The sequence below is a fragment of the Manacus vitellinus genome, unplaced genomic scaffold, assembly GCF_001715985.3.
Source record: "Manacus vitellinus isolate BGI_N305 unplaced genomic scaffold, ASM171598v3 scaffold_5_pilon, whole genome shotgun sequence".
Taxonomy (NCBI): domain Eukaryota; kingdom Metazoa; phylum Chordata; class Aves; order Passeriformes; family Pipridae; genus Manacus; species Manacus vitellinus.
Genome location: NW_021940682.1, coordinates 3,735,960 through 3,757,923, shown reverse-complemented (window position 1 = coordinate 3,757,923; position 21,964 = coordinate 3,735,960). Strand labels below are relative to the sequence as shown.

Genomic DNA, 21,964 nt, shown 5'->3' with positions numbered 1-21,964 from the left:
AGATTGATCCTTCAGGAAAAGAAGAAGTCTTCTAGTTACAGTACTGCCCTGGTTGAGAGACAAGTTCCCCTGATAATCATAATCAGCACTTGATGTTCCAATTAATGCAACTGTACATCATTTCTTCAAAAGTATGTAAACTGAAACAGTACTTTTACTTTTCCTAGTCACATTGCTGCTCATTTATGTATTTTAGCTCAAAGCAGGAATGCAGACTAAACTTATATTTGTCAAAATACCAAGAATTAAGCTCTGGCTGCAGGTTATACATTGCACGTGTTATCACACGTGTGCAGAGAGAGAAATGGAAAAGCAATGGAAAGTCATTTCTAGTATCACAGTGATTCTGCCTCTCCTTGTGTCTTCCCTCCCTTATTTTATGAGCTCCTGGAAAGGGGAAGTCTGGGAACAGGTCTCTTCAAGAAGCAGAGCTGCTATGGAGTCCAGAAATACCAGGAAACAAAACAAAAGCCCTGGGGTCTAATAAACAACATACAGTCCCCATGGGCTTTCACTCACTTGGAGTGATTATTCTAACAGCATCTGCAGGGTAGTGCACACACTGGTACCAGCTACAGTAGCAGGGATTACGCCTTTGCCTCCACAGTGAGCATATGGAGAAGCAGTACCCTTCCCTAAGGTCTGTGGAGACAAAGAGAAGACATGCACTAGACATGTCTCAGGCTCCCAGCCAATCCTTCTTCCAACTTGATAGGCAAGTCAGCTACCCTGTGCTTTCCTTCAGTTCTCAGTTATAAACTTCTCCTACCATTTAGTTCTTACACAGCATAAAATAGTTGCTAACACGAAGAGCATTATAATATCAGTGTCCTGCAGTCTTGGCCCAAATACATCATAGTGGTTGTTAATTGGTAGCTAGTCATCCCAGCCCTTTCCCTAAATAGTAATGCTTACCTTCAAATAGCCTTAATATTGTCTATGAAAATGAGTTCACATTGCTGCCATTGTTAGTTCAGAGGATCTATCCAATTTCAGGCTTTTCATGTTTATTAATTAAAAGGTGACTGAAAATGACATTATCAAAGCCTGCATTAAATTGCTCTCTTTGGTTTATTATGGTTAGAGGTCCCCAAATAGAATTGAAAAGGCCACATGTGTTACAATATTATTATTTTTTAAGCAGACACCACTTTGTCATCATATACTGGATTCAAAGCTAGAGGCCACAGTCAAACACACAAAAGAAGAGCTGGCTTTTTTCTCTTTCAAATTATTGATATGTAAGAGAGAGGACAGAGTAATTGTTTAATCACTGGCACATTGCTTTAAATCTAATTCTCAGCACACACAGAGAAAACACAAATGGATGGAAAGGGCACTGAGGCATTTGAGTTGATTGATGGCAGGTCAGCGGCCAATGCACAATAGTTTAGATATAAAACATAGCAAATTAAGAGCATCACATTCTAAAAGCATTATATGAAGCTGATCTCAACCAGAGAGATGTTTAATATTATAAAGAGGTGGCAATACTAGCCAATGCACAATATTATATAATGGATTGCACTGGGAACAAAAAGGTAAAAAATTGAGGATGAGATATTTTCGCTATTCTTTAGAGCACTCACTTTGAAGCAATATTTGCCTATTTTAACAAATGTTATGCTCCAAAAGTTGACCCTTTCAGTTAAAAAATAACGGCAGTGTTACTCAGAAGAAGAAGTCCCAGTGGCCTCAATGGGTGCAGGCAAGTCATCCTGATTTCAGGCTAAATTCGTGTACATCCTAACAGCACAGGGTAAGTTCATCCACACAGCAGGTAACTCTTTACATAGCTAATATTTTGGACCTACTTGACATGCACAGCACTCTAATTTGGCCAATCCACTTGGTCCCAGTGAAAAGGCAGGAAGAAAGTCTCTGTGGTTATTACGCTCTCTGAGGTTTCCCAACCACTACATGTAATTTGTTCTGCGAAGCTTTAACATGCCCTTCCCTATTCCTGTGATATGCATTAGATTTTTAATGTAAATATTTAATGTTTGCAGATCACAGGAGACCATACAGCTGAACAGATTATAAAACATTGTAAAGTTTAAAGCAACACATAGCAGACGAGTAGCCAGCACTCCTGGAGGTTTATGAGGACAAGAAGTCCCCAGTTTTCTGATCTCCCTCTCTGGGTTTCAATGTCAGAGTAGCATGAAAGAGCAACTGAAAAGATTTTAAAATGTACTATGAGGTTCTGGTTTGAATAGGTACTAGAGGAGAATGTCCCTGTCAACAGCTGGAGAGTTAGCAACTGACAGAACAATTGATAGAATTCTGGAAAAACTCTGGAAGTGCAGCTGGAGTCAGGATCTGTTCAAGCTAACTGTGGGGAATTTGGGGGATAAATTTTTTCCTTTTTTTTTTTCCTTTTTTTTATGATGTAAGGTGTTACTGCTGAGGGCTACAGTCCTGCTTACTTTTTATATCCACATGAAACTCTGTGGGCTGCCAGGACTCAAGCACTGTTTCAGTACTCAGATCTGAGAACTGGCGTCATAAGGGAGCTGCAGGCTTTCATGCATGTATGAAATGCGAGTTCAGAAGTTCCTTCACGTTAAAGTTCTTATGAATCTGTTCATGTAGATGGAACCAATTTGGCTACTTACCAAAACAGTATCAGAATCTGCCCTTTGATTGCCAGGCAGAAAAGATCAGGCAGCTCACTGACTGATCAAGTGATTTGTTATGACCTGATTGTATATTTAGATGTAAATGTTGCCTTTGGATTTGCCTGTAAGGGCACAATTTGACCCTTTCCTTTTTTTTTTTTTTTCCAGCTGAAATGAAATTATGCCTAAGTAACACATCAAAAGAGGTAAGAATTTACAGTTGGAACCATTTAAGGATTAGTAATATCTATTGATATTACATTAATTAGATGTTCACCCTGTTCAAATGATTCAATGATTTTTTTTTTTTCAGGACACAGAAAAAGAAACACGACTTGTACTGGAAATTAAGATGTGACCCAGCATTCATCTGCAGCTTATGCTCTTTTCTTGACACTACCTAGCACAAATGACAGGATTGGAAGAAAGCCCAGCTAAGAATACTCCTAGATCAGGGAAACGTACCAAAACAATACATCACTCTTCAGTTACTAATTCTGAGTAGGGATTTCAATAGGACTGTTGCTTGTTTGCAACATTCAGCAAATTACATTCAGGATTGGGACTGACAATCCTGGTTTTGTCCAAGGAAGCAAATGGGCCAAGGAATGAATCCTATTGAGAGCTACCTATTTGACTACAGAAGAAATCCATCATAAAAGCAGGGCATTTCTGTAATACAGTGTGGCTGAACTTGCTGCTGACTGGTATAGCAGCTGCGTGAATGGACAGAGAATTTCAGTCCCTAGAGCTCAATTCATTAGCCTGCACAAGCATTAACATTATTTCTTTGAAACAGAGGAAGAATGGGACTATTTCACAAGTATTATTGGCTCCATATACATATAGAATATAATAGAACGTGCTACATTCGTATATTTTAGTTAGATATCTGGCTATTAACAGGGAATATTTACCTAAAAAGTTCTGGCTTAACAAGTGAAGACTATTTGCACAATACCTGGAAGTTTAATAGCCTCAGAAAATTATCACAGATCACTAACAGGTTATCTTCTCTGATGGCAAATCATTTCACTATCTGTTTTAAAAAAAAATAAATGTTTTCTTAAGAGCGTCGGGTCCAGACTACAAGTTGCAGCTCTAGTCCCCAGACACACTGTTTTTCTTTTCAACCAAAACTGCAGGGAAAGTAAATACTGTCAAATCAGACAGTGTTCCAAACAGCCATCATGACAACTTCATCTTAGTATGTCAACATACCAAGTGTTTCTCCTAGATACCTCGGCGGGCCAGATTCAATGACCCCAGAGCCAGAGTAATGTTCAGCACTAGAAGCAGTTTTTCCTGCTGGCTAGATAAGAATAACAACAAAAAAGATGTTCCTTAGAGAAAATAAGAACGACTGAAAGAACCAGTGAAAGAGGAAGACTGGACATGCAGAGGGGGATGCTGGAAGGAGGCAAAATGGAAACGCGGGAGAGGTTAAAGAAAACCACAGGATGTGTTGATAGCAAAGGAGGATGGGGTAAGAATTTCAGCTGTGAGGGACTCAGTTTATACCCAAAGCCCTCAAATTTTCAGTCAGACTCCTCCTTAATCCAGCCTCATAAATACACACAGCTTGCTCTGCCATTCTCCTGCCTGACTGACTGAGGACTGACTCTTCCCAAAGAGATTCCCTACACCACTTCCAGAGGCACCGAGGCCACCCAAGATCTTTTGCTGCAGGCCAAACCCCTCTGAGCAGTTTCCTTTCACACCAGCAGGGTTTGCCTTTTTTTTTTGGTCATGCTATCAGATTCCTGCAGTCACTCTGTAGCAACATGCCAGCCACTGTGGGCCGTAGGTGGTGTGGAGGAAGGAGGGGAACATACCAGAAAGGAGTCAGGTAAAATTACTACCTTTTTCCAGATGCACATTTAGAGATACAAGACTAGGTAGCTGTGTTCATTCCAAGTCCAGAAAGCCCTTAGCAGCCAACTCTTGCCAATAAATGCCATTGCAATTAATTTTTTTAAGTGCTACAAATATGGAAGAGCCTGAATGATCAGAAAGCATTTTTGGGTTTTTTTGTTTGTTGGATCCAAGGAGACAAGCTGTTATTTTATTGCTCTGTGTAGATGCTCCTACTTTGATGGACAAAATGTCTAGAACAATTGGACAACAAAGTGACATAAATCCCAACAGAACAAAAATATATCCATTACCTACAGTATGTCCAGAATCAATCTCTTTGAGGGATGATTATGGTATTGACCTGAGATCTGTCAGTACATTTTCCTCTGAGAAGTCCCAAGTGCTTGTAGACAGAGCCCCTCTGGGGGTTATCTTTCATGTACACCAACATGAACTGAAAAATAAAAACTTGCCTTGTGTGTGTGCTTTCTATAGCTAGATTATAACAATTCATGTCTATTGAATTGTTAGCTCGATACAAGTTGTGCTAAAAGAATAAAGGAAATTAATATATATGGTACAAGGAATCTATGTCACCAAGTCCTCAGCAACTGAGACACTAAGCAAGTCACTCCCTAATACAAACTTTCTCACCTGAGTGCTCGGTCTACCTGGACAAACTTCAGTCAATATCTGGATAAATCTGGTAATTAGGATGGCAGCAGAAAGGAAACAAAAGCTGAACAGGGTGTAACCATCAACAAGAAACCCTTAGGGCCTAATGCATTGTAATTTCAATTTGTTACAAAGACCCCCATGTTCATCTGAAAGTAATACAAGCAAGTTTTTTTCAGATTGTCATTTGGTGTCTGGAGAAGATGCATCCAGTTTGAGTGCAGTAATTGCAAGTGGACCAACCACGCAGAGTTGCCTTCGAAGATCACATAATCGCCCAGACCCAAATAAGCATCCAAAGTCAAAGAATTAATTCATGTACAACAGCAGCATTCTGCTGGAGGGAAGAAAACCCTACAGAACACAAACCTTGTCACATAGCCCTGTGTGATGCAGATGAAGAATCACCCTCCTTATTCCCCTGGACGCTAACCAAAATAAAGTCGGGAATTTTAGCGCACTGCTAACTAATAGGATTAAAACCAGGTACATGAAATCTGAGAACGTCTCCCGACACTTAAGGCTCTCTTGGCAGTCTGTTCATCAGACAGGAGGGAAACCATAATATGAGAAGCAGTATGACAAGCTAAACACCATAGCCCACGGCCTTCATGCAATCAGAATATCTCTATCATCCTGTTGTTTTCTCATCCACCCAGAAAAACCGTGATCAGCTGAGCAGTCCACAGCAAGTATTCAAAAGAAATGCATGCACTGCTTCAGTCTTTAAAGAGTCAGAATCCCAGCTCTCCTTGAGCATAAAAGGGAAATTCAAGGGGAGTTACTCTGCTTGTGACACTCATTATTGCTGGGGTGGCTGGTACCTCACCCTCAAGAACCATAAGACAGAATCTTTCTCTGGCCAGGATCCTCAGTACTTATATCACAGAGCTGGAGAGCCAAAGAGAGGAGAAGCTCACAGACAGGAGATGGCAAAGTTCCGCCAGGAATCCCAGCGCTCTCTATCCCATGTCAGAATAGGGCTGAGCATGTGTTATAATCCCAAAGACACCTGGTAATGCCAGATTTAGATTGCTTTCAAACCTTGTGATAGTGTGCACTTGTGGCTGATCTTGCAACACAGCTTAGGCTTGGAAGCCACACTTCCATTTGTCAAGAATCAGTGGTCTGTCACAGAAGTTTTTTAAATTAAAACACTTGCCATAGAAACTAGAACTGTTCATAATCAGCATAAAGAGGTATAACTGTCCTAAACTCTTACATACAAAATGATTTTTACCTGACATTCTGCAGACATTCCAAGTTTTAGCATCGTAAAAGCTTAGAGGAAGGGGCATGGATTGCACATTACAGTGTCTGATGCATTAAAAAGGATTTTTTTCAGTCATTTTATAGTACATCTGCAGGAGACTACTTTCAAGCTGGGACTATCACTTCATCAAATTGGAATAAATAAATATTTTGCATGCTTATAAACACGCATACGCGGAGTCCAAATATGCACACTGTGTACTTCTCTGCAAGAATTCACAGAATTTTCCAAGCATCAGTTGATTAACCAAAGAAAATTGTGGAAATGAGCACAAATGTTCCCATATCCACACTATAGTGGAGTAAAGTGAGGTAAAACCCCAACAGTGAGTGAATCTCTGGGTCCCTGACTGTCACGAGTACTGAGTGGCTCTGCTATAGGGTTTGCTTCTGCCCCAGCACTGCTCCTGAAGATCCTACAAAGCACTTACTCATATTTAATCCTTGAAGTACTCTGGACCTTGCAAGATCAAGCCTCAATGAAATATTTAAGAGACATGCATACAAACCCAAAGGTAACTGACATCAAGAACAGCCAGGGAGTCTAACAAATTACTTTAAAAATAATGATACAAAGAGAAAAAAAACAGCTTCTAGGGAAGAATAATTCAATCAAATGTCTTATATTTGAATCTGATAGACACCATGTAGTAAAACCCTGAAATTCTGTACAATGAACATCACTGCAGTGGGTGTGTGGACAGCTGAAAAAAATCACATGAAAACTCAGGTTGCACTGGGAAATGCTGAGGTAACCAGCTACAGCAGCACAAAGGTTGTTCCTTTTTTACAAGTTCTATATAGATCTCATCAAGCTACTGTAATTTCAAGAGTGTTTTGTCACAGCTAGGAAAAAATTCGTACCATAGAAACCTTGGTTTTACAAAAATAGTAGTTTTTGAAGTATGCTAATTATTTTATAATTATACAATGACTGAAAATACTTTAAAGGTAAACAGAAACAAGAGTGGATGGAAGCTGTGGCTTAAAATTGAGATGTGAGGCCTTTCAGTTGAAGCATGCAAACATTTTCAGCACGGCTTTTGATAGATTAATACATCTGTTTCCTCTTCTCTCCCCCTCCCCAAGTTGCATCAGAATTTAAGAGGAAAAAAAAGGCAAGAAAAAGGAAAAATAGTTATGGAAACATGTACACAATGAACATTTAGTGGCCATATAAAAATTCTGAAGTTGTCATTATGACTATTTACATTACATTGGCACTCACTATATGATGCACACTATACAAACACAGAGATATAATCTGCATCCTAAAAAAAAAGTTTACTTTCTGAAGACAATGAGAATGAGAACCTGTACCCCCTTGCTGGGCTGGGTTTCGAGTCAACACCTATGGCTTTATTCACCAACCAGTTGTGCAGCCAAACAAGTGATCTCTGTAATGATACACAGCCATGGTTTCATGGCAGGGTTGTTTGTGTCATGGAAATACATTAAGTCAGATACACAATGGCAGTTACAAAATATTTTTGAACTGGTTTCATTTCCTTGTTTCTTCCATACTGTTGCTGGCAAAGGAAGCTCCTGAAGTCCCTACATTTCTATAGACCCTAAACAGGAATAGAAACAAACTCATTTAAAAGCAAATTCAGACATTTTTGTATGAATTGCCCTCATTACTGAGGCTTGCTGGTCATTCCCATTAGCCTTCCATTCCATCCCTGAATGCATGGGCAGAACCATGAATGACAGAACAAGCTGCCTTCACAAGCTGAGGTACTCTCATACAGACTACCCTCTCCTTTGCCTGATGTCCCAAGCCTTGCATAATCCTGGTTAGTTTGAGAGGAGGGGAGAGAGAGAGAGAGAGAGAGAGTAAGAAAATTATTACAGAGTAAATCATCTCATCCCTTTGCTCATGTCGACTTTTCCAGGCCAGTTATCAATGTCATCTGCATCATCTGAAGCAAGCTACAATTCAGTATGCTGGAAACTCATCAGGAACATAACCCAGGAAAAGAAAGGTCCAAACAAACTCACTCAGAAATTCTGTCAAACGTGACTATAGGCATTGCCGTGCGACTACAATGTGCAGAACAGGATCCTGACGGACCAGTCATAATGTATATAAATACTGATAGATCAGATCTGCCCAAAGTCAGTGCATTTGTTGGAAGACAGATGTATCTGCTGATGCTTAAACGCACAGAAAGCAACAGAGATCACAAATCATAGAATACTCCATCCATTCACTATTGCAGTTCTGCCCTGGTTTTTACTGGGATAGAGTTAATTTTCTTCACAGTACCTGGTACAGTGCTGTGTTCTGGATTTAGGATGAGAATAGCATTGACAACACACTGATGTTTTAGCTGTAGCTGAGCAGTGCTTACCCTAAGTCAAGGACTTGCCAGCTTCTGAAGCTACCCTGCCAGCGAGTGGGCTGGGGGTGCACAAGAAGCTGGGAGAGGACTCAGAGAGGACAGATGACCCCAACTGGCCAAAGGGATATTCCAGACCATATGGCATCGTGCTCAGCATTTAAACCTGGAGGAAAGTTGGCCAGGAGCTCAGGAAAAGGCTGGGCATTGGTTGGTGCTGGGCAATAATTTTTCATTTGCATCGCTTGTTTTTCTTGGTGTTTATTTTTATCACTTTCCGTTACTTTCCTCTTCATTACAGTAATTTATTATTTTACTTTATTTAGATTATTAAACTGTTCTTCTCTCAACCCACGAGTTTTCTCACTTTTACCCTTCTGATTCTCTCCCCCATCCCACTCAAGGGGGATCGTGAGCGAGCGCCTGTGCAGTGCTTAGTTGCCAGCTGGGGTTAAACCAAAACAAATTCCCTACTCACTCTTCAGCAGCACCTGAAGGAAACTCAAACCAGAGTGACTGCTCAGACATGATGATCTTCAATGTCCAAACAGCAGCCAACATAAAATTGAATTCAAGCTCCACTACAGGGCATGTTTTCAGCGTTTTTCGGGGGGGACGATGCTCGGGGATTTAACTGCAAAACTCCCATTATTAACAGAAGTGGCACAGCTAAATCCCCACAAAATATAGCGAAAATATCGCCTTACATTGCTCTCTGGTACCGCTCCTGATCTGTGCTGACAGTGCTCTCATCATGAATAACATTATGTCAGGCTGCCCAATGATTCCTGAAACTGTCAACAATGTTTAAAGTCAAGTTCTCCAAACTTTTTAAAAGTTAATCATCTTCACTCTGGAAGCATAAAAGTTGAATGCAATAGAAAATGTGCAGATTCACAGCAAGTTTTATTGACTTGCTGGCCAAAGACATCATCTAGCTGCTGAAACATTTACATACTACAAAGCACTATCTATAGAAAGACTGGCTTAAAGGCCAGAATATACATGAGATGGCAGAAAGAGTTGAGAAAGTATGGAGAATAGTGCATAGTGTACTTGATTTTACACTAAATTATAAAAGCCTTCAGTCAATCCAGTGTATGCAATCAGCCTAGTTTGGGGAATTTGACTATAACACCATATACAAGCATAGCTAAGAAAGAAAAAGTAATGAGAAATCTTAATTTCCTTGTCTTTTTCTGTTTCAATCTGACTTAGAATGCCACTTTTTTTAAAAGTATGGAAAACCATCAATCCCTCCATTTCCCTTCATTTATTTATTTCTTTCAATTACTGCTCATCAATGTGACGAAAAATTCCACACTGAAAGCCTGGAGAAAGAGCAATCAATGTATGCAGGTCCACAGGGGGCACTAGTAAAGAAAATACCACCAAACCATCTTCTGAAAGGAAGCCAATCAACTTGACATTTTTAAATGGCTAAATTACAAATACACACATATATAAAATGTTCCAAATCGAGTGCCTGATAAATGTTGTATATACTTTAACCACCTATGCTTTACATTCTTTTTTCGTTACTTTTCACTTCCTTTTTGTTGTCTAAAAGGGTGTTTTCAGCAATAATGAAATAACTTGTACTCAAGACCTGCAAACTATTGACCTACACATAGCCAAGCACACAACTAAATATTAGCAGGATCAGTAGTAGAATAAAATCTCTCAAATATGCAACAAACATATAGCTATTAACAGGAACACTATTTTTTTCCCTGCTTACTCAGTTATTAATTTTACAGGAATTATAGCAGGTACAACATTCAAAGACAGAAAGTAAAAAGTAGATTTGCATCTAGAGGATGGTTTTGTAAAATTGCTCAAGGAGAATCGCTGTGGGAGAGGACTTTAACAGAGTTCCATCAAATATCTACTGCAAAGCATGTTAATTGACTGCAGTAGATATTTGATGGAACTCTGTTAAGTCCCCTCCCACAGTGATGCTGTAACTTTTCTGTAACCAAATTTTTTTTTTTTCCTAAGGTCATAGTACTTCCGTGAAAACCAACCCTTTCTCCTGTCATCATCTATCACAGGAAGTATGTGCATGTTGGTAAACACTAAGCAGGAGACAAAATTCTAGCAATTTCATAGGAAAACCTGTTTAACTTTTAACTGCCTGAATTGTACAGACAGTCACTCCAGACTCCAGGAGCTGATCCAAACCGAACTGACTTACTAAATCTTTTGAGAGTCACCCTTCATTATTCACAAATCTTCCAGTGCTCTAATCAAATGATCACACTGGATCACACTGGCATTCACTTTTGAAAATTTGAGATTTAATGTTAATGCCCAGAATGCATCAGCTGAATGCACTGATGGAGTCCAGAAACAAAAAGGCAAAGAAAAGAGGACGCAGGATATGTTATTTTATAATACCAGGACTATTACGCCAAGTTTGCATTTTGGGACTTAATTTATGATTTTCTAATAGTATTTGCTGGTAACATTTCTATTTTATTCTATGGACTGTTGAACCAAAGCATTTGACAAAGCAGCCAACAAAATCTCTGTGCACTGTATTGAAGTCCTCTTCAAAGATCTCTAACATATGTTTCGTGAAGAAATAGAGGGTGTATCTGTCAGCTTCTCTCAAAAGCTAATAGAGAACAGTTTCATTTGCAGAGGAAGGCACAGTTATTGTGCTGGTTCCATATTAACCTGGGAAACCCTTTAAAACAAGGATATTTTCTCAAAATCTGCTTCTACTGGTCTTTTTCACTTTTGAAGGAGCAGAAAGGGATGAAGTAGAACAGAGAGACAGTCTCACATGATAGGGCCTGTCTTAAAGAGAGCTCTTATCAGGAGGAAATTTATTCAGTCATGAGAATCTAAACATAGCTCCCTGTTCACAGAGAAAATACAAATTATACACAAGAGTCCTCTCATTTTGGCACTGGGTAACCGTGGATAAAAATAAAGTAAGGAAGAAGTAAAAGTGATCAGCAACTGTTTGCTTGAACTCCTTTCCAATTGCCCCCAGTCAAGCCATTGATGTGGTGTGGCCTAGAAAGGGATAAACCAAATTACTACCTACAACTCATGTGTATACAGAACACTGGTCTCTTAGACTGTATTTGCTCCAGAAAAAGGATTTTCTCTCTCTTTTCCTCCCATCCTTTCTTCTCTATTGTCAGAAATGAGGTAACTATATTAGTGAGAGAGAAACAGAGAGGCAGAGGTGGTTATTCAACAGCATCACGTCCTCTGATAGCCAATACACCCCAATAATTTTGTCATCTCAGGAGATCCAGGCACAGCGTGCATCTTCCATGTTTGCCAGTAATTACACTAACATTCAATCCTGTACCATGCAAATTCCCTCTACCAAAAAGATATGACATTTGACATGCTACTGAAATGTGACTAAAATGCTTTTAGATCCAGCCTATGCTGTTCAGCAGAGCAACTGCAATAAAGGAAATACCTATCAAATATATAGAAAAAAAAATATTGACAGTGAGGGAGGTACAGTATTGGACCAGGTACCTAGAAATTGAAAAAGATCCTGAACAACCTGAATCAATTTCCAAGTTGGCCCTCCTTTGAGTGGAGGGTGGAACCAGATGGCTTTCAGAGGTTCTTTCCAACCTAAATTCTGACTCTAACCATGGTTTAAACAGCCAAACTGTCCACTGCTAGTGGCCAATTGTGGGCTTGCTTATGTAGCAAACATTTGCAATGCATCCTATGCTCCCAGGGAAATTTCTCATTAAGTTGAAAGGGAAGGTAAAATTATCTAAAGAAGCGTCAGATCAAGAAACATGAATTACTGTAACTTGTCCCTCTGAGTTCTTCATATCTCTTCAAACTCCTATATAAAAAATAATTACCAATTCTTAGAATAACACAGATCTTCATCCTTGCAATGATTATTCAGAAATTATTTTGGTAAAGGAGTAGGTTTGCCAAGACAAAATTCATTCAGGGGTTGCTTCAAGCTCTGCTGAATGTTTATATCAACTTTTATGCAATCTGACATTCCCAAAAAGAACTGACAGTAATGGACTGGAAACACAGGGAAACCATTACAGAACACAGAAAAAAAAGAGTTTCAAAAGAAACAGAATTTAAGAGCTAAATTTCTTAAACTGGCTCTGATAAGGGACTGGCCTGAACAGAAACCCTCTGAGGAGCTTTCAAACTAACAAGATGCCACTCTGGGTTGCTCCAAAACGTAACACAAAAGTTGCAACGTGAAGCTGCAGCAATAGTCCCCTCTGGGGTTTATTTTGTCAGATTTGACAGGCCTAGGCAGATTTTACCAATTAGAAATAAAGACAGAAAGACCTTCCAGGGAAACATTAGAGTCTCCAGGAATAAGGTCCTGGTGCTACTCTCTGGAAACCTGTCCCCATCCCATGCTCCAGGCTGGTGTTAGGGGGGCAGCAGTCCACTGGTGCCACAGTTTGTGAGGCTGAAGTGCAGAGCACATCTCACCTTCACCATCTCAAAAAAACCCAGCTGGCTGGGGCATTAAGAAATCTCAGTTGTAAACCAGGTCTATCTAGACAAGCATAGAGTACTGCAGACCTTAGCAGCAGTGCCAGGACATGAGAGGAAACAGAGTCTTCTTTGCAATAACAGATCTCCTCCATTCTAAGAAAATGAAACAGATGTGTACTTAGAAGTGCACACACAGAAACAGCATTCCTTGTTGTGATGACAGTGGTACAGAACTGACAATAAATGCCCCCACCTTTTATGCTGAGGCTGCAGCAGTCATTGACCTTTCCCCACACTTTATTGAAGAATTCTGCATGTGTATTCTTCCATCTCTGTAGCTTCAGGATTCAACAAATCTTGGGCCAGCCTGGACTTTTTTTTCCTAAAATGCTTTTTTGATTCTTGACTCCTGATCTTCTGAGACCTAGTGAAACCAGATCATAACAAACTGTGCTCTTGTTTCTCCCCAGCAGTCACTTAAACTGACGTTGCATTTTCTTCTTTTTTTCTCTTTCCTTGATAATTCCTAGCTGGAGATAATGCTCTTTGGTGCCCAAATGCATACACCCCAGTAGGAGTAATATGACTATCATGTTATGATGTCTGTTTAACAAAGAGTTAAGTGAGGAGAGTGTGACCCTGTCCACACTCCATCACTATCAACCTTTTCCACAAGATGAGAGAATAATGTAAGCCAAGAAAAGCTATTGAATGCCCCTCCCCACCCATCTTTAAGAATAGGAAGGCTAACCCTGAAGTCTCTCCAAATTATAATGTAGTTCAGAGTAAACTTTTTAACTTCTTATGTGGAGTCATGCTGGTTCTTTCTACTAATGGGTGAAAATTTCCACTCCACTACAATTTAGGGCATTCTAATTGTTCAGAATTAACATTATTACTAAAATACAAGATTGCTATTTAAACAAACTTGCAAAATATTCCTCTTCCTTTCTTTATACTGCTAAGTCTTTAGTTGCTACTTCACCAAATCATTGCCTCAAACAGTAGCATTTGTGTACTGAAAAGTATTGTCCTTCTCTTTTTTGCACATGGATAACACAGAGCCATCCTTCCCCCCTCACCTCATTTTAACCTGTTGCAGAATTACCGTGGACATTCTCATCAGAGCTTGTAAAACAACAGCTACAACAGCTAACAGTGGGCTAATTTGTCTGTGAGGTGACAACTGCTCCATCCAAATGTCTGCGAAACATCTCAGCAAGTCTCTCCAATTAACAAAGTCAAGTAGGATTAATTTAATTTTCACGTGAGAGTTCTTCTCAGAAGAACTGGTTTGGGTGTACCCAACAAGGCACTTACTGAAGCAGAATAGGTAAGGATTAAAAGTTCTGCATATATCCAGAGCTCTGCATCCAAGCATCTCAAACTCTCCCTAAGTCCTTAATTAATTAAGACTCAAGTTATCCTCCACGGCAGAGAAATATAGCTTTGCCAACTTTACAGGTCAAGGTCTGAGGCAGAAGTAGACCAAATTAATTGGCCAAGATCCCACAGAAAGCACTTGGCAGAACTAGAAATTCAAATGACTTCACTTCCAAGGTGTCTCGCTCTGCCCACCCAAACAAGCAGCTGTACCTTCATTCATTCTCTCCTCCTGAACATCTGTAATTTTTTTAAATGATGACCATCATTTCCAGTCAGAGGGAGCAACACACAGTCACTGAAGAAGCTCTTAGAAGTTTCTTCAGAGGAAGAAGATATAAGAACAGTACTTCAGAGCAATGCACAATAGGAGGTTTAGAGTTGTTCACCTGATACTTGTTCTGATTTTATCAGCAGCACAGTCCAGGGTTGGAAAGCTCAGATAAGCTAAAATTGGTAACTTTGATATTTTTGTGACTTTATGTCATCATCCATAATGCTACCATGTAGTAAAACATTATACATGATGACATAACACCTGGAGAAAGCATTATGCTTATCAAAAGGCTGTGGGTTTAGCCAATTCAGTTCAAGAGCTCATGAGCATTTCTGAGCTTTTAGCTAGGCTCTATCAGCTCTGGTTATTACCCCCGTCCCTTTTCTGGCAAGTTGCTCCAAAATAAGAAGCAAATAACATGGCTGCATTGTCTACCCTATGCAAAAGCCATGCAAGGGTTTAATAGTTTGATGCACAACAAGAAAGATATAGGTCGTTGTCATCTGTTAAACCATGACCTTGTGAAGGTAACCAGAAAGAAATTAAAAACAAAAATGAAAAAAAAAAATCACACTGCCCTGCCTTCACAGACCTTTGCCTTTTGTGTGAAGGCAGCTATAAAACATGTGTCAGGGAAGCCACAATATTGCTAACGAGAGACAGTGGAAGAAAAGTTGTCTCTGTCGCTCGGAAAATCCCCATCACATCTGCAGTAGACGCTCCCAGTCAGCAACTGTTTAGTCAGAAGTTTTAACCGACTCCTTAAATTCACCATCTCTGGGGCCTTGCTGCTTAATAAAGACTACGGGGTGTTGAGAAGCACAGTATATTATTTCATTAAGTGCTTTTCGGGAGAAGGGGATTTAGAAGTAAAACTGCTGGCTTTGTGTGGCAAGGTTACGACCTTTGACAACTTTGGAGCTTATCTCTTTCATCTTCCCACTCCCCCGAGACCCCGAACTTGTGGAGGGATGGAAGCGGGTAAGCCGGGGCCAGACAGAGTCCAGCATTGTTGTGGGGCTGCCTCCTCTCTCTCTCCCTCTCTCCCCTTCTCTCTCTCTCTCCCTCTCTCTCTTTTTTTTTCCCCCCTAAACAAAACAGATCTGAACTGAGCCAAGGAAACAAAAATGTATTGTTCCTCGCAGATGGAAGCGAGTGTCGCCTAGGTAACCAGATTAATCTCCTTTTTCTCTCCCTTCCTCTCTTGTAGTGCGGTAATCGGTGGGCTCTTTTCACAAAAAAGCCAGCCTCAAAGCTGGGGCTCTAACTAGGTTCCTAATTAGCTGCAATTTACAATGAAGACAACATGATGAGATAATAGAAATTTGCAAAATAATGACATACCTCAGCAAAATATTCCTCCTCCTAAGAACCATTTTTATACAAAAACAATAAAGAGGGCCCTTCTAAAGCAAAGCTGGAAAATGGTGGTGTATTATGTGACACAGAACATTATTGTTCGCCTCTTGTTCCCCCAATCAACAGCTTATTGTTTGGCATCTTAAATAAAAATGACTCAAATACAGGCCACATAATGATCTCCATTGCGCTAATACACTGTATATACAGAGTAGTCAAAAATGTACCCAAGCCAAGGCCAGTGGGGCTGATAAAGTACCAGGGCCCAGAAAGGTAATTTACAATACAATGCACTAACTATTAGTACTGGTCTTAATCACACATATCTTTCTGATTTCTGTCAGGATGCGCTCTGACATCAAAAAAGGGCACCCGAACAGGGGGCAGCTAGTTAATGAAATATATTTGTTTTCATGTGGTGGTGAGCTCAAACGAAGCAGCCTCCAGACTGTTAGCCAACAGTCTTCTCTTGTGCAACATCAAAGGCTCCCATTGACGAGGGGGGGAGAGGGAGGGCGCGGGAAGGGGGATCGCGGGGAGACAGCGCAGAGGGAGGAGCGCCGAGCAACTCAAAGGACCATTAAATCGTAATCTCTACCTTATGTCCGAAAGGGGAGAGCACACAAATGGAACGGGCCGGGGCCAACCTGCCACTGGTTTCAAGGGGAAGGAGTGTCAGCACCTCCACACACGGTGGAGGAGAGGCTGGTGCACTGCTGCTGAAATTTGGCGTTTTGCTGCACAAGGGTGACTTGTCATTGCAGACGTGAGGAGTACATCCCTGCTGGAGCCAGAGGGGAGAGGACAGTTCAGGGCAGTTTTGATCCCCACAGAAATACTTCATAAATAGCAACGGATTGTCTAAAACTGTCAGGAAGAACAGCAGCAGCAGAAGTCGTTCCTTTTTTATGTGTGGACTCATCAGTGCTGACTGGTGCAGTTGCAAATATTCAAGAACTACAGATCAGTGGTTTGTCCCTCAAATAAGTGCAACTATAGCCACTTTGGGCAAGGATGGGAAAGCATTATCACACACCCTGGCCTGGTCTTTTGGTTCCTGAGTATGGCAAGAAGCCTAATTTCCTTCACAGAGTAACTGAAAAAAATCGGAAATGTCATATTATACAGAGCACGCCAACTGCTGAAAACCACTGACAGGGTACCTGGCCCCAGTTGTACAGCAAGGTCCTGCAAGACAGTTCACGTCAAGGGTTAAGTATCCCAAGAAGCACTGTGATACAACTGCCATCTGTTTATACAACTTCTTTTATCTTTAAGGATCTCAAAGCACTTAAATGGTATTATGACTTTGCTCAGGAGAGCTACTGAATACATCAGTGATGAACATTATGCTGTAACAAGGATAGGGGGAAGAAGGAGATTTTAGAAGTACCCCAAATATGCCCATTCTAATGACCACTGCCATGAGACAGAACAGACTGGGTTTTGGGTTTTAAGATGTTATTCAAAACACTCACACAAGAAACACATTCATCCTGAGACCCGCTGGAAGTGTAATGTGACACCTTTAAATCAACAGCAGCGAACATTCAAACAAAAATAAAAAAAAAAAAGAAGCATGCAGATTTAAAACACAGAATGGCACTAAAAGTCAATTTTCATTCTGGAATTGTGTCTGCTAGAAACAAACATCTATAAAGATTTCTAGGAAAAAAGAGAACAAGGTGACAAATGGTAAGCCTTCAGTCTTTAAATGGAAATAAACAACAGTAAGTGATTTGATTGTCAGGTTCTCATGTGCTTACTCAATATTATTCTCTCCATGCAAAATCTGATTCAATTGCAGGATAAGGTGTTATTTAACGTAAGAGCATCAAAACTGGTTCTGAAAAACAAAATAATGTGTAAGGTACTTGAACTGGTTGTCAGGCAGCCCTACTCCAACCAATGCTGAGCATCTTCTTATCCCATTGACTTCTCCCAGCACGGGAGCTGGCAATCTACCAGAAGTATCCTGACACACAGGATCAGGCAGCACCTAAGAAAAGAGCAGGAAAGTGAAGAAAATGCCTTTGAACCTGTGAACCCAATTCAGGGTAAATCCTGTGTTGACGTTACTGATCACAGAAGTCACTAGTGCTTCTTTGCACCAACTGAAAGCAAGGCCTAAAGATTTGTGTGTTAGCTTGTTTTTTGTTTCCACATACTATATACATTTCTATGGAAGGCTGAATATAGACTGTCCTTTTCAGGCTCATCTAAAAAAGCAGACCCAGTTTACAATTTAGATTTCTAAACACAGAAATAAGCTTTTACCTGGTACATTTTTCTCCTTTGGAGCTTACACCTTAATCTATCTAGAGGTTTTATCTTTGCATTCTTAGATAACCCTGTGTGGAACAGCCACTGCACATTAAGCATTTAGAAAAGGAGGAACAGTGTTGCTGCCCTGTTTATCCTGTGCCAGAGTCAGAACAGCAGTTCTATATCTACAGCCTGGTATAATTAACACCAGTTTGCCATTTTACACAGAAACATTAACTCTTCCAAGCAAGTGCTTCCCCCATCCATCCAGCTTCTTGGATGGATGAAATAAGTCAGTAAGAGTTAGTTTCCCACAATTACAGAGCTCTATCTGATATTGCAGGCACACAGCACAAACTGAATTCAGTGGGATTTCTGTATATTCAGCATCTGAAGGTTTGGGACTATAAATATTAACCTTTCTCCAAAGCAATCATATCCAATGTACCACACCATAGGAGGCCAAAACACTGGGCCTGATCCTGCAATATGAATCCTGTCATCCCTTTCTTATTTTTTTTTTAAGCTAGCAGAACTATTTGTGTAAATAAATGGGCACTCAGTGCATTTTCTTTTCCAGCATCCCGAGTGGCTGGCACAGACTGAGTTATACAGCATGAACCTAACCCAGATCATCTACACTGTTCCCCTGGAACAGCACCTGAGCCCTTGTGGCCTTGAACTGCTCTGGAAGTACAAATTTACAAGCAGCATTTGAAACATGACTCAAACGTCCTCCAGTATGAGCAAGACCTGGTGTGTGACACAACTGGCTCGCCTTTATTTTATTATCATTATTACACCACTCCCAGGCTTTGAAGACCTTTGTGTGTCTCGACACATTTCTTTAGCATCTCTTATAGCCTTCAATCTTCCTGCATTTTCTACCTCTGAACCAGTAGCAAACGGCGAGAAAAAACTACATAAACAAGTGGGTTCACGCAGGACACAAGAAAATCCATGCAGCTAACTTAAGTTTAATGCTCTTCAACTCTATTCCTCCTTCCCTTGCCCCTGGCCCCCAGGGGAGGTGGGAGGAATGGTTTAAATCAATAACCAAAGGCTTCAATTTTACAAACCCTTGAGCCATTAGAGCTCTGAGTCCTTGGTGCACCAGGCATAACCTCCCCTGCCCCTGCACACACATACACACACACGTAACACACACATAAAAAAACCCTCCCAGCCTGGCATTAAAAACCTTCACTCAGTGCTCCTTACTTAAAGGAAGAAAACAATTAAGTGAAACCTTGAAGTAATCTCATTCTGCCTATTTAGCCTCTTCATCCCTCAATGTGTGGTTAGTAAGTGTTGCAATCAGGGGCTAAGGCCTGCTATCATTCGGCCTTAATTAAAAAAGACACAAGCAGTGGAGCTGTGAATTAGAAATGTAACAACGCACTACCCCTGATTAATTCGAGGCTCATGTTGGATTAATAACTCCAAACAAAGAACAAAAGGAAATTGTTATGCGAATTGCAGTCCTCCCAGGCCAGACAAAGGTCAAATCACAGGATTTCAATTTCATCCGGAGTCGCTTAATCAACTCCCTCGGAAGGAAGACCATATGCAGTCCTGAAAGCTGCCCATTGTAGTCGTCTTGTCACTGGACCTGAGAGACGGCACAGAGATAATCCTAACTATTCCCCATCTTTTCTCCTTCTTGTCTGTTTCTTTTCTTTCTCAGTTTCTTTTTTCTTTTCCCTCTTTTTTTTTTTTTCCCATTTTGACAAAACCCCTTCATTAGGGCTAATGATTAAGGAATAAGGGCACTATCTGTCAGAAAGCAGCTTTTGTGGCTGCTGCCCCATGGAAGCTCCCTGGCTCTGACTGCCCATGCAGCTGCAGAAGCAGCTCCTCATTTTGAGGGGGGTCTTCTCCAGAGCAGCAGAAGCCACAAACTGCTATGCTTCATTCAAAATCACACAGTCACATACAACAAACAGCACTGGGGGAGTGTAAAACAGGATGTGTTGTACACCTTCAGTGCTCTGCCTACATCTTAATACGAGGGTCTTGTGGGTACACTAGGTGGGGAAGAAGGATATTCCCACCCTGAAGACTTATCTGACCAAAACTAAGCCACAGAGCATAAAATCCCATATTTCCTTGCTGTTCACACCCCCAATAAAATGATGATAATGATGAGGGAGCAAAGCAGCCATCAGTCTTCATGATCTAAAATAAACTGTCCCTCCAGTGAGCAGACACAGAGCATGTCCCCCCACTCCTCACCGAACGTGACTTTTTAAGTAACTCACACAGCAGGGCATTTTATATGGACATAAAGAATAAAGAAAAGTCCAAATCTGCCCCTCATGCCAAGAGCAAGCCTATAGAAACTGAAAAGGAACAAGAAAGAAACTTCGAGGCGGAGACCTGCAACATGGAGATCAATTCCTGGCCCCCGCCTCCCAGAGGGCTCTCTGCCCATCAGCACAGTAACATCAGTTTGCCACACAGCTGCCTGCACCTGGCCCAGCCTGGATGGGGCAGGTATCCTCTCTCAGACAGATCCCTAGTGTTTATACACAACATTTCAAAAGCCAAGCTGGAATTTCTCAGGGTTTCATTTGCCGGGGTTTTTTTTGTATATTCTGTAACAGCAACACAGTTCAGGACGAAATTTGCTTTCTTCAGCAATCAGCTCCAGCAAGGAGCCAAGAGCCAACAACACTTCCCACCTTGATACAGACCTTTTGCTTAACTCAAACAAATCTCTCCTGATTTACAGGGAAACGAGATAGAAAGATTTAAGCAACAGTTCTCTTTTAATCTCAAATTCTGGTCCCAAACATATTCTATGTATGAACTCATTACTGTAGGATTGCTGACAAATGCTTCATGACCCTCTGACTTGATTTTGCCAAGAGATACCTTAAAGCCCAATAAAACCACCCAAAACCTGGTACTAGTACCTGGCACTGTACCAGTAGCTTCAAAACCTGAAGGCACCAATGGATAAGAGTTAGGATTCACATATTACAACACCTTGGGAATTGCAGATGCAGATTCTGTAGAAGTCTCTTACCTGTGTTAGGTGCTGGAATAAAATTGTAGGTCACTCGGTGAACTTAAAAGAAGATCCTGTTTTGACTTTCAGCTTGGGATCATCTCCATTCAGTTCTGTCAGAAACTACACTTGGTCCTCTTTCCCAGGGGCTGCTTACACACCTGCTGTCTCTGAATTAGCTGTTGGAGGGGAAGAAGTGGTTCGTGAATTGCCCCGTTCTGAAGCCCTTTCCCACCCAGAAATATTCCACTTTTAAATACTAACCCAGTAAAATGACTATTCAACTTCTCTGATGCTTTCCTTATAAGTATCAGTTCACTCTTACTTTACATATTGATTTCTTAGCATGCAACCAAAAATTAAAATGAAATACATACTGTGCCATGGAAAAATAGAGTCACATACTCAGAAACTCTTTTGCCTGTGTTATACC

The 21,964-nt window shown here is 40.7% G+C and overlaps 1 protein-coding gene across 1 annotated transcript in view; it reads right to left on the bottom strand.

Moving 5' to 3' along the window:
- The window catches only part of SOX5 (SRY-box transcription factor 5), a 335,957-nt gene extending 314,253 nt beyond the window's left edge, over window positions 1-21,704 (bottom strand). Inside the window, exon 1 of the mRNA XM_018080711.2 lies at window positions 21,550-21,704. The gene's annotated coding sequence lies outside the window, so the exon portion shown is untranslated. The remainder of the gene's footprint in view (window positions 1-21,549) is intronic.
- Between the last annotated feature and the right edge of the window lie 260 nt (window positions 21,705-21,964).